The sequence below is a fragment of the Saccoglossus kowalevskii genome, chromosome 8 (assembly GCF_978046115.1).
Source record: "Saccoglossus kowalevskii chromosome 8, keSacKowa6.1, whole genome shotgun sequence".
Taxonomy (NCBI): domain Eukaryota; kingdom Metazoa; phylum Hemichordata; class Enteropneusta; family Harrimaniidae; genus Saccoglossus; species Saccoglossus kowalevskii.
The window spans coordinates 30,279,905-30,285,904 of NC_140648.1; positions in this window are offsets into that span (position 1 = coordinate 30,279,905).

Consider the following 6,000-nt stretch of genomic DNA (forward strand, 5'->3'; position numbering starts at 1 on the left):
TAGTATTAGGTATTATATAAATAGTATTGTACTCCCTTACTGGCAGATTCATTTCTTTATTCGTCATTTCAGACGTATGTAAAACAACTTCCGGTGCGTTCAACTATATATAATGTGCATTTTTATTATTATATTTTTTGAAAAACAGATTTAACGTGACCAAATTCGGATGCACTACTTATGTGCTTCTGAGTTGACTGGACATGTGTCTGGGTTAGTTCGCACCTGGCTCGGTTTTTACATAACTACACCGATTTATTAATGTATTTAGCCAGTATTTTATAGGATTGGCAACGCATATTACTATCATTTTCTGTCAAAACTGATGAGTGTGAGGCTGACCATAAGAGTCGAACCCACGATCTCCCTGATAATGGGCGGACACGTTAACAAAATCTCTGTATCTTATGGTCGGTTTGTTCTTCTAAAATGTTTTCTCAATTCTGGCTTGGTAAATTATATTTATCCCCGCCTCCCAGAAATGAGTAGAAAACATTTGAGGGAAAAATCTGAGTTTTTGATGCTGGTACCGGATTCAAATGACATCCAAGTCGTAGAAATAAACGAGCCGTTTCTAGTTTTGCTCATAGCCTATAATTATCTTTTACATCAGCTTGCTTGGGAAATACTAGTATTTAAACATTGGACAATTCAGCGGAGCAAAAAATAGCCAAATCCAATAGGCATTCGATGTAAAGTCCACTGTTCATCTAGACACAGATAGAACAATTTGCGGCATACTTGAACTTGAGCTGTCGTGTCACAATGAGTCTTATCTTAAATACTTGTGTTGCTTTAACATAACCTAGTGTATAAAATAACGAAATTAAGTTGTCAAATAATCTCGCAAGGCAACTATGTTACTTATGTGATGCATAGCATGTCTAAACCAATTACCAATTCACAACAGTTACATAGATCGTGATAGATCGCCGATGCCACATGTGGAGCAGAATAAGCTCACTCGGTTTTCAAAACACCTGACATCACTTCCTGGCTGAATGCCTTGAGGTCCATATATCTGTTTCTACTGGTTTAGTCATACAAGCCTTTGTTTGTATGTATTTTCTGATGTTGATTCCGTGTGTGGGCAAATGTGTTCCAGTCAATATGCCTAATGTATGCTGTCTACTACCAGATACCAGAACTAGATATAAATAAGTATTATTTGCACCAATAACCTGCTATAATCCAAAACAAAGACACTGACAACGCTAACGGCATGTTTCTTTGGTAGCGTTTCCATGGTGATGATCGTTGCAAATCCCTGCACGATTAGCTGTACCAGTAGTGATGTCTACCAGACACTCGCATCACGTGATACTAAGATATGATCCGAAGCGCATGTTTATATTCATGTTTAAAGTTGTACAAATATTCATATTAATATTCATGTTTGAAGTTGTTCAAACGAGATAACGGTTTCATGTGATAGCTGGATCCAAGTTATAGATGTATAGTTCTCAATGTTCGATTGAAGCACCTTTTTGTAGATTTATAAGGTTTCGCCTAGTACATTGAAAACATCAACTTTTGCTCAAATTTGACATTTGTATGAATCTTTCCGATGACGTACGTGACAATTTACAACCAAACACCAACAGAGTATGTTCCTGTCACGATGCATACGTCATTGTAGATCACGAACACAGGAGACATCCGGCAGACTGACCCCAGCACAGTTTTAGATTGATTTTTATTAAATAAGCATATATTTTCATACTTCTATTGTTTGTTTATTCGAGCTTTTGTTCAAAGTTTCATTTCAACTTGACACTGATTTTCAAACAAACTCTTTTAAAGACTTGTCATAGGTAGGCTGACCGTGATAGTGAACTTTAATAGGTGATTTTCCGTACAATTGCGAGATCTCGCGAGATGCATGAAAGACGCGCGTCGAACGTCTGCTGCAAAAATCGAACGATTTGATTTTCAACTCGAATTTCTTTATTTCGTAGCTCACATCAACCGGCCGATCTTCGACAGAGGAATATTGCTTCCGAATACCCTCACTTAATCGAAATTGTCTATCATCAAATGTGGACAGCACATTATTAAGCTTGGAAATGTCCCCAAAATACTTTCGCGTTTGTTGAATCCCCCGCGATGTTTGACGCCACTACGACGCTATGACCTTTGCTTGTCCTGTTTTTACGTTCGATTTCACGCATAACGCGTGATTCTCGCAGTAAACGGAAAATGGTCTATTCGAGTACTGGATGCATTGCATGCAATGGTATAGAGGTTAAAATCAAGGTGAACCGAAGAGTCAGTTATACTTGACTGTTACCATGCAGGCCATACAGGATCGCAAAAAATAAACTCAAAGCTACATCTCAAACTAAAATAGCGGCAGACGTATTTATAACTGTCGTGGAATTGAATAATTAAACTGTTGCTGTGGTAAGGCAATACAGCTCCTTTTGATTCAACAAATCACTGAAAAGCCCCCTAGAAATAATTAAGGTGACGTGGAAATTTGTGTTATCGGCTGCATACTGTCTTATTTCATCTGTATCACGTGGTGGACCACGTCCTACAATATTTTAGAGGTTGCCATAGCAATCTGGGTAACAAAAAAGGCGAAAGGTGAAATTCAGCTTCAATTTGATTTGTATTACAATACCCAAATTGAACATTTTTACATTACTGGCACGTTGTCCTATAAATAGAAATGAATAAACTATGGGTAACTTGAAGCTTATTTTCGTATGGGAATTGTTTACTGTATACTGATATACACATTAAATGTATCATAAAATATTCACCAATTGTATTGATACTAATGATACGTAAGTGCCCCTGAATTGTCAGTTTTCGGATTATTATAATGAGATTATAAAGTTCGTTGACTCTGAAACGATAGTTAACAGAAGGCATGAGTGGATGTGACGGCACACTATGACCTCTGTCCGATTCAATTACACTGATGCATTCTGGGATATATAGTTTACCATTCAAAGTAACAAGGCACTTAAAGAATGAAATGACCAGAAACACTTTTGTGGGTAATAACTATGACATTTGGATTGATGCAACCTGACAACCGTTCCAGTTGTAATAGACAAGATAGGTTATCTGGCATAATTTTATTAGTGAATGTCGGGTTGACTCAGTGAAGTGTATGATTCAAGGTACCCATAGTTCAGTGCTCCTCGGGAAGAAATCCTAATTTGAAGGAGATATTCCACGACATCTCGAAAACTTATCCAAAGTATTTAGCAAAAATGTGCGAATTTCGGCTTCAAAACAAATTTGGTCGAAATGAATGTGAGACGAGTTTCCGAGCTGTCTGTAACGCATGAAATTATTGTATATGTGAGATATTTAGCATCTAGTGACAGGTAGCTGTAAACAGACATTGCACTCTCTTCACGCATTCAGACATAATTAAAACCAACCATCTGCTAAAACATGTAATTTTGTTATGATGTCATTTGATTTGATGAATATTCATTGAATACATTGGATAGTTCACCCTATTCTTGTAGCTGAGGCGGCGGCACGAACTTTTGCATGGGGGTGAGATCTATCACCATCCTCACCGTCCTTACAAGGGGGTCCCGGGCACTGATTGTTTTGGTACGTACAATAACAATCACTGCGCATGCGTATAATTGTTTTCATATTTCATCGAACGAATATTATTGGACGACTGCTAATTTGACATATTCTGTTGATGATAATAAATCATAATCCGATTTTATCATTAACGTGCTGTATCAGACAAAAACATGTTATAAATTACCTGTTTTCGACCATAACGTATCCTTAAAGTGTAGTGTCGGAGATGATTAATGACAAAGTACCAACAGCATAACACAATCACGTTTCACATTCGTAATGGCAAAAGAAGATTTAAAACAATAGATGAGTGATTATGATTAACACAAATAGATTGCAATAATTTTCCCAGGCTTGCAGTTCCTAACCAAGTAAATACACAATCAGTAAATTAACACACCAACTACTGTTCATGTAATTCTCAGAACCCCTTCCGTATCCTGTAACTGTGTATATATTATGGCAATGTGAAACATACATAATCTAGATCTAGTTCAGCTGTAATAACCACGTACAGTCACTCGCCGAGGATGCATGCGTACGATGCTTCGATGCATTGAGCGATGACTATGTTACGAGCATTGCCATGTATTTATATATACTGAAGTAATACAGGAATAATACAATTACATGTATCAATCTGTATTCATGTTAAACACAAAATATGTCTGTATTTGTTTAAAATGCAATATGGAAGAGAACATAGTTAATAGTATCGTTTGGTGCTGCTTGTTGGCGATAACATTGCCTATGCACGCACGGGAATTGAGTCCCAAGCGACGATAACAACACACGCTACAAACGCAAAGTTTCACGGGTAGACGCTTGTTTGTAAACAATGACACCTTATGGCCATCTGACGCATGCGCAGGTGACGACTTCCCCGCTTTAAGTGTGTCCTGCTGCAAGAATGTTTTTTTTTATGTCATGATGAATCCAATGTATTTATTAACACACAGTATCAAAGAACGACATAAAAAATACAAATTCTCGTCCATTTTGCATTTTAAATGTGGCAGAAATAATACATGCTTGTATTTCCATGTATAAAACGCCTTGTCTACGTAAGTAAGTAATTAGGGGCCCAAGCCTGAAGGGCGAGGCCCCTATTCTTATTGTCCGGTTTTTTTAGGGGCCCAAGCCCGAAGGGCGAGGCCCCTATTCTTATTGTCCGGTTTTTTCTTCTTCTTCATCATCTTCTTTCTTCCGTAACTTTTTTCGTCAAGCCGTTTGAGAAAACCGCTGAACAGAATGGTCTGATAATGCTCTATACTGATAGTCCATAATGTGAACTGGTGCAACACGCTTTCAGAATTTCGATTGGACAATTAGTTTGGCAGCCATATTGGATTGAAATAAAACCGGAAGTGGCTGTTTGACCACTTTCTGAGGGTCTAGGCGTCTAGATTTTTTTATGGTATATAGTACAACTCATGTGTAATAAATATCAGCAATAAAAACTTTAGCGGTCATGTGACTTTTCCCGCCATTTTGTTTTTCCTAAAAACGGCAAAAAACACTTGAAAATCTTCTTCTTCAGAACCACCAAGCAGAATGCTCTCATATGTAGTATTTAGCTTCTATATATGAATGCAATTTATGTTTGAAAAAATGTTTACGATTGGTCACGTGGTTTGGCCACCATTTTGGATTTCTTCTAAACAGGAAGTAGTTTTTTACTCTGGCAACACTTGAGGGAATATTTTCAATTTTGCTTCATGGCATCTGTGTAATAAGCCCTTTCAGAAACCTAAAAAAAATTTCAGATCAGTCACATGGTTTGGCCGCCATTTTGGATTTTAAGCAAAATTGACCAAAAGTTTGGGTATTTGTTTCTCAGAGACGATTCAACCAATCTACTAGATGTTTTTATATTTACCATGCCTGGCCTTAGCTGCATACGAGAAAAATAATATTATTTAAGTCAGTCACGTGGTTTGGCCGCCATCTTGGATTTTGTGAAAATAGAAATTATGCAACTACATGTTTTGTATTAGTCTGATTTCTTTCAAATTTTGTATGTGCATTTGTGTCATCAGATGCATCATTTTGCCCCAATAGCACACTGTTAGGCCACGTGGCTGGGCACCCATGGGGTGGGGGGCTTCTAACCTCATTAATATGCATAACTGTTATAACTCAAGCACTGTTGTAGTTAGGATGATGAATCCTGTGTTATTATGACAACGTTAAACAAGAGATACGATTAAAATAACAAATGACCATATATGGTCATGTGAGCTCATTAATATGCATAACTGTCATATCTCAAACACTGTTGCAGTTAGGAAGTGGAATCCTGTGTTATTATGACAACATTGAACAAAAGATTTGATTAAAATAACAGATGACCATATATAGTCACGTGAGCTCATTAATATGCGTAATCGTTATATCTCAAACACTGTTGCAGTTAGGAAGATGAATCCTGTGTCA